Raw genomic sequence first — 12,293 nt, 5'->3', positions numbered from 1 at the left:
GTGTTTTCAAGGAAATTGGGAATAAATATTTAAGATACATAATCCACAGAAACATGTAGAGAGAATTGCATTGGTTTGCCTGGTACTGTTTATGTTTAAAACTGTATTTACTTCAGGAAATTATTTTATTATGCTTCTCTTCTTGTATGTCACCCCCTATGAATTACCACTATTAGACACCTAATTTCATGAAAAACTAAAAAACAAAACAAACTCTTGATTTACTTGATCAAAAAAGCACTTTGTAAAAACCTGTGTACTTATTTTAGCACACCTTTTCAAAAATTATTTGTAGATTAGAATGCAACAGTTGCACCTTTCAGAATAAAAACTTGAGGTTTTCTTTTCTGAATCTCACTCCACTAAAATTTAAGATGAAACAACTGTATTGTGATAGTAATACTCAAATTAATATGTCAATGTCCACGTAAGAATGCTGTGTAAGGAGCTGGTGAATTTTTATTCTGAAAAATACATTGATGATGGCAAGAAGGTTAATCAGAAGATGAGCTTTTGGAAGAGAGGCAGCCTGACAATGGAAGAGTGCGGACAAGATAGGAAACACTGCAATAGTTGAAAAATCAGAGACAGAAAATGTTGAAGCTAACTGGTTTGTGATAATTTTTCTTTCTTCTATAAGTCTTGCAAGTATTTGCCTGAAAATTCGGATGTTCAGGCCTTCTGAAGCTCAAAATTATATGAGTTTTGCAAGTATTTCTTAGTGTTGAATGTTCTCTAGTCTAGTTTAGTAGTGCATTAATGTCATGCCAAAAGTGTTGCCTGAATACACTAGTTTAGGGTCTTTTTTTGTTTCTGTGTTTCATTTTGTGCTATTTAATAACTAGCAACAGTATAAGTATCAGAGCAAAGTAAATCTGATGAAAAATAAATATCCTTTTATTGGTTATGTGGATCTACTTTTGGTATACTGTCGTCGCTGCTGGTGAAACTATAAACTTAATGTCTTACATTTTGGCTTGTACTTTACAACCCTTTAGCATTCTCTTTATCTGGAGAGAAGGAAGAGGGATGGAGAAGAAAGTGCTTGTGCAGGTCTACATGTATAGGAGTGCTGTATCATGCATTTCTAAACTTAATTAGCATTATTTAATCAGAAATGTATTCCATGTTTGTTAAAGAAACAACCTTTTCCATCAGCTCTGATTTCATTAAACTTCTCAGGCATGTCGAGTTTCAGCTGGGGAATGTGCTTTGTTCTGAACTCGGTCAGCAACCCTTATAAAAAATGTTTAATTAACTTTGCCAATGTCAGTATAGCTCTATTATACTCGGAAGGCTGGATGAGCTCCCTCTGGTGGCTCGTTTACATCGAAGTTTGCTTTACTGAAGTATGTTTACTCAAGTGAGCAAGGCTGCTGACCCCATGAATCAGTAAGGGTTGAGTTCCTTGTGGACGTGTTTTGTAATTGAAAAGCATCAATAATTTTCTTGCAAAAGAAGCACTAGCATTTAAATTCACGGGAGTTTTAATTTGTTAGCAAAATAAATGAGGAAGTATTAGGTAACTTAAATTAAGCAAATAAAATTGAACTTCTTTCCGAGTATAAATCACACAATAGATGGCAATAATTTAGGAGTAGCATCCCCTTAAAATAGGTCACTGTTTGCTCTTATGCCTATGAAATATTTGGATAGTAAAGACAGTTATTCAAGAATGTGAAGTCTGTGTTTTTAAAAGGGTTAAATCCTGCAGCTGAACTAAAGTTTGAAGTAACGCGAGTCTGGCTACTTCGTGAGTAGTAACGTGAGTATAGGCTACTTCGTAGCATCAAAGGGAAGCATAACGCATCCCACTCACAGATAGTCGTCTTAAAGTTACGAAGCCAGGAGGTTTTGTGGGTCAAAAACACCAACAAGTTTAAAATGATTTTGCTACCTCTACAAATTTAAAATTCCATAGATCCTTTCAAACTCCATGCTGTTGTAATTTAATAGGGTCCTTATCATATTGACAGTGAACCTTTCTGTCCCTGAAGCAGTGGAAGAAGTTTCAAAGCCAAACAACAAGCAGCCTGGAGATAAGGTTAAAAACTCCCTCAAAACAGAAGATATCTGTTATCAAGCTATTTTCAGTATGAACTAATTACTGAAAGAATATCAGTAAAATTAGAAAAAGCATAGTTCTTGGAATATGAATATTTAGCCAAAAGATAAATTCTGCCCTGGTTATTTCTGAAGGAAAGGTGGAGAAAAGGGTCACTGGAGATGATAACGGGATGGAAATGGCAGTATTTTAAATTTAAAAGGAAGAGATTGTAAATAAAGGGAAAATTATAATAAGAAATAGGCATTTATAGGAAGTTGAGAAGAAACGGTGTAAGAAGTGTTTTGAATGACTTCATTTGCATTTTTAATACATTCCTTGCATTTTTTCAGGACTCTTAAACATTCCAGGAACTGAGTTCACAAAACAGCTAATGCTTAGCAAACATGAAAAATGTTATCTAAAAGTGAACCTTTAATAATCATGCAGATGGACCTGGTTGTAAGATTTTATTTTGATTGCATAAATCATGCATCTGTCTTCATTCTTTTTCAAATGATTATTATATAGCATAATTCATACTGTAAATCTCAAATGCAATACTCTGCATCTGAATGAATACCTACCACTTTCCAAAAAAAGAAAAAAAAAAAGAAAAAATAAAAAAGAAAATCTTAGTCTTACAATTAATTACAGGTAGCTGGTAACAGAATAGGTGTGTTAGCAAATAATATCTTACTGTTGTCCAGTTGTTTTAGAACAGTATCCCACTGTGCCTGATTTGAGCATCTCCTTGATGTTATGGTCAGACCTGTGAGAAGTGAAAAGTCTAATTTTTGAGGAAATTGGCAGTGTAATTTGATGAGAATAAAGAAGTTTACCTAATGCACCCTGGGACTATGTTTGCATTTTTGTTGCTGATCATATTAGCATCTCTGAGTCATCCTGTGACTAAGGAATATGTTGGTTCTCATCAGTCTGTGCTACCAGCTGCTACCAAACTTCCCTTTCTTGTTCTACCAGCGCTTGTTCTACCTTGCTGTTTGTGCTGCTGAACTTCATCCCATTTCTATTGCTCTCATCTGTAACATCATCCAGGTCTTCCTGTGTGGTGCCCTGGCCCTCCTCTGTGTTCACTGATTGCTTTAAATCTTGACAAAGGTCTTCATTCTTACAGAGCAACGTTAGAGCTCTGTAAGATACTTATATTTGTAGAATTAACCTAAAACCAAACAGGTATGATGGATTCCATGGCTTGCTGCATTTCAGTGTTTCTATTGTAAAGATTGTTAACCACCTTCTGTTAGGAATCAAAGTTAAAATACTTCTACATGTGTTTCATTAGGAAGTGACCTAATAAAGAGTGAAAAACAATTCTTAAATATAGGTGATAATGTCTATATTTACCATTTACTTTTTAGTATTAGTTTCTTAGTAAGTACTGTTTTTCAGCACATAACTCAGTAACGCATTGGCCTTTTCCTGCATAACTAGACTTAGAATTCCGATCTGGAGTAGTGTGCGGATAGTAGTGTTTTAATTCTGTGTTTATGTGCAGGTGGACATGTGCAGCCAGATGGCAGAGCACGAAGGTTTCTTTCTTGCACCAGTACAAGGCCAGGAATATAACTTCATACAGTTTAATTTTATGAAATGATACCTGCTTTATTTTTTTTATTGGGAGGCTCCCCAGTGTCCTAAGCAGACAGGTTGAGAGGCTAAATTTCATAACAAAGGTAGAACTAGCTGAGCTTGAGGGGTGATATGAGCTGTTAGTGCTTGGGGGCATAGGCCATGTTTTTGCCTGCTGGGTACTGCAGATTATAATAAACACAGTAGGATCTCTGTATGTGATGTAAGTAACTAATTGCCATTGCAGTATAGATAGTAGTTTCTGAGTGTTCGGATGCTTTAACTGCATAATTTCATTTCTTTTGTAGTGCATATTGGTTAAATATCTAGCTTACCAGCTCTGAGTAGAAGTTAGTTTCTCATCAACTTTTCCTGTTGGTTTTTATGAGGTATGGTTACATTTAGACACAAATCCCAAATTGTCACTCTAACTTGTAAGAGAAATGGGCTGCTTAAATTACTGCCAGTTTGTGGAAATTCTTTTGTCTTCCTTTGTCCCTATTTCATGGGGACACTGTAATGTGATATATGAATAGTATGTTTGGTTTAATTTAGATAAAATAAACGTAGTGCTAGCACTCTGTTGGAAGCATCCATTTGGAAAATTTAGTGCTTAACAGTGGAACTGAGAAGTTTTCTAAATTTTGCTATCTAGAAGAGAGTAAGACGTTTTTAACATGCAGTGGTCACATTTTGTTCATTTTTACTACTATTTTTTCATTTCATTCATTTGCCTCAAATCTAAGCTGCAGCTAAGTAAACTTTTTGACACTTCTTTGTATTGTTACAGTATGCTTACAGAGCATTTTGAAGGAAAAAAAATCAAAAGTGTGTGTAAGACTGGTGTGTGCAATGTCTTTCAAGAAGTCTTGCAATTTATGTGCATATTACATGTATTCCATCATTATGACATACTGATAGTAACTGCAAACATTTCTGGGTCGGGTCCTTTAGATTTGCAGCATAATGTTCCCTCACTGTGTTGCCTTTTAAGTTTTCCAAAACAAAGCAGTATATTTACAGAAAAAACTAAAGTTTGGTAGATTCGCAGGTGTATTTGCCAGCATGAGTCTTGACTAACGGAAGTGCAGGAATCATTGAAACATGAGCATCCATAGTGAGTCATTTGCCACTGAAAAAGCAGTGGAGATGGGACAGTCTCAAGCTGCTTCCTTTGCTATTCGCATGCAGAATTGTATGGTGTTTGCTGTGTTCTTGAGAGAGAGCATTTGGCAGGCAGTACCTGTAGTCAATGGCTTGAGGCGGATTGATGTATTGGAGATTTGTCATTTTGAGTGTAATGCAACATTTTCAGGTTCAGGGAAAAAAGGTGCCTGCATATGGCATAGCAATGGTAGGAGACAAACTCAACACTGAATCTTAACCCAGCTTTAAGTCCATAATTTCACCTTTCGTTTGCTGCTCCTTTCTGTTGTTATTGTTGTTTACTTTGATGTCAAGTTATTTTTCTCTTAGTGTAGTCTTGAATATACTGCAAACCATTCCCAGTTCATAATTACCAGAATAAAAATAAACAAGTGTTTGTACTTCAAACAAAACCATATGCAGCTCTGGAGGACCGAAATCGTGTTCTAACTTATATCTTTAGGAAAGTCATAGGGCAGGCTCTGTTTCTTTGATATTGGCACTCAGTGAATTTCTGCAAATGCATTCATAGTCCTGTTCTCGGACTGGTTTAAAGGACACAGTGTGCTGTTGAAGTTGCTTGTATTTCATTGCTGAAAATATAAAATCAGATGATTTTTACCCTGGCAGCCATCTGCCATTTTATTTTAGGTAACAGGTATATTTTAATAATTTAGTCTCTTTTCAGCTATTAGGTTTTAATTTTTAAATTTGCTTTGACTTGTACCCTTCTGAGACCTTGGATTTTTAGGTGTTCTAAGTAGGTAGTATAAGTGCAGAGACCTTACAAGTGGCAAATACATTTTTCCGTGTTTGTACCGATTTGTTTTTCAGCCTCTCTATGGAGCAAAAAGAACTATGCTTAGTAATGCTGATGAAATGATGTGCGATAATGTGCACTATCCTATGAATTAGCAACATGGAAGAAAATATCCAAAGACATTCATTTGCTTGAAACTTTTAGTTGTTTACTGCTTTAATACACTATATTCATATACTCTAAGTAGTATTTCTCAGCACTTCATCCAATTATGAAGCTAAAGGTGGGCAAAGAGGAAAGCTATCAAAAAAAAAAAATTAACATTCTGATAACGTGATGACTACATTCAAGCCTAGATATATCAATTCCATACAGCATTTAAAAAGTAACTTCTGGTATGGCATCTTGCAGTCATTTTATGTCCTAACTAGTGAAAAAGAAAGAAATTCTATTCACCAGTTTTAAACAACTGTCGAATTTTGCTTTTGATGAGGGCTTACTTGCGTAAGAGTTCTGTCTAACGCTCCAGCATTCCTGAGCCTCCTCCACTTGAAGCCAGTCCACAGCGCAGAACAGCATTTAAGGCATATTCACCCAGATGGCAAAGATGATCAGGTTTCACCATTCAGAGGAGAAGATACCTGTAATCCAGTCCCTGTTCCTTTGAAACATTTGGACATTTTCAAATAATTACTATCCTCAATTTTATTTGGCTAAAGATGCGTTTTCGTATTTGTCCTGACTCCATGGTTAACTTTGTACTGCACTGAGTTTTATTTATTTATTTATTCTTTTACTGGGAGAGGTGGGAGAAGGTATAAGGGATTTTTTTTTATTTATCCAAAAATTTCATTTACTTCTACTGTCATGTAACTTGATGCAGTGAAGCCCAAGGGATTGGTTTACATCAGTCTTCTCTGATCTGCTTTAGATAATTGCTGGTTGCATTTTCAGTGTAGGTGACAGAAGCTTTTGCTACTCAAAGTAGCTGTACCTCATCCCAGCTGATCATTATCTAGTATTGGTATCCAGTTCCACAGCTGCTGTGATGATCAGAGTTGCTTGTCCGTATCTAAGATGCAAATATGAGAGAGGCTGGAAGGCACAACAGGTATCCTGCATTAAATTTGCTATTATCGATGAGATCTGTGTGTTCTTTTCTCTTTCCTCTCAAAACTTTATGTAGCAGAATAACTGCTATTTTAAGGGAAAGAAAACTACAATTATTTGTCGGTAAGAGTGGACTCCTTTTTGACTTACACTTTGTAGTATAACATAGTAAATACAGTGGGTCTGATTAAATACGTGGAGTTTGCTTTACTCTGAAACATCTGCAGAAAGGAGAAATTAGTGTTTAAAGAGTGTTATTGGAGGTTGGGGTGTGTGTGTGTGTGTTTGTGTAAATAAATACATACACATATGTAAATACATAGTGGTATGTAACCTATGTAACCTTAATTTTTAGCTAGTTGTTCTTTCTAAATCGGTCTGCTGACAATGTTATTTCCGTATTATTATGAACTGTTTGTAGTTGTTATATTAGTTTACACTTTTGTAATTTTTTCATTTGTGCAGGTTAGAAGTGAGAGTCTCAATTGCTTTCATGCACTTGTTAATGTCAGAGGGAAACAGAGTTGCTCCTTTGCAGAAATTTGGGTTTACAGAAGGCTTTGCACCTTATATAGGGATAACTAGCACTGCTATATGCGTAAGTGCAGTAGCAGAACATTACCCAGAAGCCCAACACCTCTTTTGGTAAAGCCACATTGTTTTGTGCTCTTAAATAAAGTTATGATGAGGACAAACAAGGCAGTAGAGTTATACTTATTCTTACTAATTACTAATTACTCATTAGTAAGTTTCTTACTAATGAACTGAACATCTAACTGACCGAGTTGCTGAAGGCAATATACCCTTGAGGACACTGAAGGTAGAGACTAGAGGTCAGGTAAGATATTTGGAGGTTATTAGGAAACATGATAATAGGTTGCAATTATTTATGAAGGTGTAAGATCTCCCTGGTTAGATAGCATAGTAAAGGGAGTGTAGTATATGTGATATATGCAACTTTACTGAACTGTTTTTGAGGAAAATAGAACTCATTCCTAGATCTCAGGACTACAGGCTGTAAGCCTGTACGTTATTGTACATCATGTATTCATAGCCAATATTGCTTTTGACAAAATATTTGGAGGCTACTCTGTCAACATCTAAGTATTTTATGTCCACAAATGCTGTTCTTTTTAACTTGAGTACAGCTCTTGGCTTAAATACTATAAAATGGCTATGGTACATCTTAACTAAAGATGATTCTGTGCTGAGTGGAAATTAATTACCTGTTGTTCATAAAAGAAAGTGCTATTTGCATGGGGAAACTTATTATTATATTTTCTTCAATTCAAGAATCTTGCAAAAGTTTGGGATTTTGAAAGCGATGGCAACAAGTCAGAGTGGCAATAACATGCCAGAAAAGTGGCAGTATAATGTTTCCTTGTAATTATGTTACAAAGTTGGACAAGGGGGCTGTATCACTGGTTTTCATTCCCTAATTGATGCCACCACGGCTGGACCGTTACCCAGACTTCATCAGATTCTCTCCTTTCTTCACTGCACTGTGCTTTTTTAAATCGGTATGATAAGATGATCACGTGCTCTTCGTTAAATTAGAAAAAAAACATCGTGTGTGTGTGTGTAGTTGAATTCTAATCCCTTTTTGCTGTCGATGCTAATAGTGGAAATCAGTTGGGCCATCTTCTTATGGAATTGCTTTCACAGATTATTTGTACAGAGAACGTATGTGCCCTGAGCATGAGAGAGTGTGTAGTAGTCATGGTGGCATGAGTGGTGGGGATAGACTGAGAGATGCCACATGTTGCAGGTTAGAGCATAAACCTAGTGTAGGCGTAGTGTAGTTCTTACTTTATAAGACGTTCCAGTAACTTTCAAGGATCTGAGTATGTAGAATTAAGGTACTATACAGCAAGGGAGGCAAGAATAAATATCCGACAGAGTTTATGTTCCATGTACCCGAAGCTCGCTCAGGCTTGCACTTCTTATCCTCTCCTCCCTCTTCTGTAGCACTGGGGTGTTCGACTCCAGAAGGCAACTCCCTGAGCTGTAGTAGGAAGTGACTGGGGCAGCTAGAAGCCTGCAAATCATTCTCTAAATGTTGTGAAGTGCTTTGAGACCCTGGGAATTAAAATACATTGTAAATTGAATCAACCATCCTGTTGTCTTTCCAGGGTGTGTTCTGATATCGTACTGCTGTTCAGAGATCATAGATGTATTCACATGAAATGCAAAAGCTTTACGTTTTAAAATTCTGTGGAGTACATACTTGAAAAAGCGGAGAGGGAATACAAGGCTAGAGTTTGGGACTGCATAATAATCCTAACTCCACTGCTGCCACCGAGTTTTATGATGTGATCTTGGATATGTCTCTTAGCTTCCAGTAGTTTCTTATGAAGCAGTGGTGCACTCCACATTTCTACATATAGCAGTGTAAAGTTTGACAGTTTTGCAGACTCTGTTTAAAAAAACTTGAGGAGGAGAGAACAATATTCAGCACATGTAGTGTAAGGACATGTTAATTTGAAATCTCAGCATGGCAAAGAATTGTTATTAGTGAAACCCTTAAGCAGAATGCAAGCATGCATTTATTTAATGGAAAAGTTTATTCCTTGCTTTAGATCAGATTTTTTTCTTTTCTAGTTGTTAATGGCTTATACAGGTTCACTGTGGGGGGAAGAAGGGGCGCAGGATTTGTTAATCTTAAAAAGAACTAAGCACATCACACCCTTTAAGATCTTTATTCTGGATCACTAAGACATAGATGGGATTAAAGAGGTTACTAGTTAACCTAGAAATCTCTGACTTGAATCTCAGGTTCAGATACTTTAAAATGCAGAATTATTGGCACAGTGTCAAAAGGGAGGTGGATTTTTTAAACTTAATTAGGCATGGAAACACATACTACAGAAAAGCTCCCTTTTAAGTCCTCAAAAATAATTTTTCTACTAATGTTTTTATCAAAGAGGTAAGTGATTATCATGACAAAGCAGAGCCAGATTTAGGGATTCCTAATCCAGTCCTTCCTCAGAGGAAGGAAAAGAGTCTGTCTGTAGCTTATAAACTTTCTGTTAATCTAATAAGAATTTACTTTACATTTTAGTAGAGTTTAAGAATAACAGTTAAATTTTACCAGGCTGGTATGTGGCATTTCTTGTCTTTGCATACTGTTAAAATACATTTTTGGATTAGAACTGTTTTGGTAAGCAAGAGTTTGTCTTTTATCTTGATTTTTAATCAAGATCCTTAAAAACCTTCCCATGTACATTTCAAGCTGTTTAAACATACTCAAACTAATTTTGAAATATCAGAGAGTAAAGATGGAATAAACATGTAAAAATTAAAATATGTAAAGGAACTGTGCCAATGGGAAGAGACTTCATTTTATGCTTTTTGAATCTTTTTTATTAGTACAGAGATATATATATATATGTGCACACATATACACACATGCATCCTCATGCTCAGAGTGCAGATTACCATGCCTCTTTAATGTATTTGATACACCCTTAAGTTACAGTGTGTCAGTATAACTTAGTTTAAACCGGTGATGTAAAAATGGGATGGCGGTGTGAACCACGTCCTAATTTATGTCAATTTAATCCCTTGTGATTTCTTCTGACTCAAACTGAGAAATAAAAACTAAAATAGTGAAGGAGCGAATGAGGTGTTTTAAATCCTCCGCACGTGGCTTTATAAGAATATCCAGGCTGCATATAAGTGCCTTTATTTCTTGGTAGAGTTCAAAGCATAACTGTATGCAGCTAAAGTAAAGGTCCTTGCTCTGGTTTTGTGTTTTTCTGCTTTCATTGCTATAGCATTTATGTTTGGACTTCTGATCTAGATATTTCTTTGCTCTTTTAACAGAGCCCGTTTTGCTTGTGCCTTAATATTTACTAAGAATAATAAATATTTTTAAGAAGTGCAAATGCTAAGGCTTTCCTTGCTTGCTGTCCTTTTCTGTAATTCTGCGCCTGGGATGTTCTTCTGTCGCTGTGTGTTTTGGGGGGAGGGGAGGCGGTGAGGCAGGGCGGTTTTTCCCTCGTAAGCGAGAGCGGCAGGAGCTGCTGGCTGGGATAAGCTCGTGCCCGTTGCGCTTTCAGACGGTGTGCGCTACTGTGGAGCCTCTGCGTGTGTCTGCCTTGGACTTACCCTGCTGCGCTTGCTTCTGGTGCCGTCTCAGGAGAAGAGGAGCCCAGCAAAGGGTTAACTTTTTACTATCAACCTCCGAAAGGCACATTTGCAATCGCTCCCAGTCTCGTCTGCCTGTATACACCTCACTCGCTCACCGAGGCTCTTCACTTCAAGGCAGATCCTTTGACCTAAGCAGATTATTGTAGACGCATGAAGGACACAGCAAGCTATCCATGCTTTTAAAGGAGGAGATTTGAGCTCCAGAATAGGACACTAAGCTTTTCAGCCCTACGCTGCTTTACCTAGTCAGCGCGATGCAGCGTCTCTGGGTGCTTAGTGGACTCCCGTGGGATCGGACGGGAGACAAAAGCAGAAGTGGCAGCCGCTGCAGATGGGGGAGTCAGTGCCATTAAAGGGAAGCGATTGCTAATAAGGGCCTGCGGGACCCGGGTTTCCTTGGTTTCCGCAGCAGTTATTAGGTAACGCAGAAATTGAATCGTCTCCCACGGTGCTGCTGGGGGCGGGGGTGCTCCCGGGACACGGCCGCGGCGCTGCCGCTCGCCGTCGCTCGGCTCTCTAGGAATGCAGAACGCTCCGGATTAGTGTGCCTTACTCCTTTGTTTGCTGTTCCTTGTTCTTGCTTTCAATTTGCTTTGCTTTGCTGTTTTGGTGGAAGACCCTGGCATGTGCTACACAGTTTCTCAAATAATATTTTCCCCTTTTTATTTAGAGCTGAGCTTGGCAAAGCAAGGATATGAACAATTATGCAGGTGGGCTACTCAGGGGGAGTGAAGATATAAGGCATCCAATCAGGTATTGGCAACCTGCAGCACTGTAAAAATGCCCCTCCAACAGATTTCTGTAGTCCCAGCGCGGGAGACTGCCAGCAATGGGCGAAGTTCAATGGGCAGAAACAAAGAGAAGAGCAAGGAAGTCGAGGTAAGAGGAAGGTTTGATTTGATACGGTAGGACAAGCCTGCCTTTGCCAGCCAATGTTTTTGGCTGCTCAGCAGGATGCAGTGTGCTGAAGCTTTGCACAACGCACACGGTTGTAGCGTGCTTTAGTACAGTGAAGCAATCTCCTGTGGTTAACATCTCTGAATTATAGAAAAAAGCAGCATATCCAAAAAAAAAAAAAAAAAAAAAAAAAAAGGAAGTTGCAAATTGCAGTTTAGGGATTTTAACATTTTTACTGAGTGCATGTAGTTCACTATTACTGACAGTCGGCATTGTTCTGTATAAACTGCCAAGCAGCAGTTTCTTTATAATAAATTGGATGAAAAAATGTTTTAATAAGATTCATATCTCTGTTTAAAAACAATAAAAATACCATGTTAAAGCCTGCATTTCTGATACGTGTGTGCTCTTCATAGTAGATGTAGGCATGAGCTCTATAACTTAGCCTTTATTATCATTTAAAAGGCATCAGTGTTTTGTTTTTCATCCCTTGACCTCTGTTCTTTATGATTGATAAGTGTACAATAATGTTGTTCCATCAATAAGTATATAATCCTGTTGTTCTAGTTAATAAGAAACTGTAATTTCATG

The 12,293-nt window shown here is 37.4% G+C and overlaps 1 protein-coding gene across 9 annotated transcripts in view; it reads left to right on the top strand.

Moving 5' to 3' along the window:
- Positions 1-12,293, top strand: part of MARCHF1 (membrane associated ring-CH-type finger 1) — a 247,853-nt gene that overhangs the window by 98,910 nt on the left and 136,650 nt on the right. The window contains exon 1 of one of the 9 annotated variants that reach the window (XM_064510925.1): positions 11,607-11,684. The exons of the other annotated variants lie outside the window; for them this stretch is intronic. The gene's annotated coding sequence lies outside the window, so the exon portion shown is untranslated. Of the gene's footprint in view, positions 1-11,606; positions 11,685-12,293 lie in introns of those variants that run through there. 9 annotated transcript variants of the gene reach the window in all.

The sequence above is a fragment of the Dromaius novaehollandiae genome, chromosome 4 (genome assembly GCF_036370855.1).
Source record: "Dromaius novaehollandiae isolate bDroNov1 chromosome 4, bDroNov1.hap1, whole genome shotgun sequence".
Classification (NCBI taxonomy): domain Eukaryota; kingdom Metazoa; phylum Chordata; class Aves; order Casuariiformes; family Dromaiidae; genus Dromaius; species Dromaius novaehollandiae.
The sequence above is the reverse complement of the archived record's forward strand: the minus strand, read 5'-3'. Positions and strand labels throughout refer to the sequence as shown.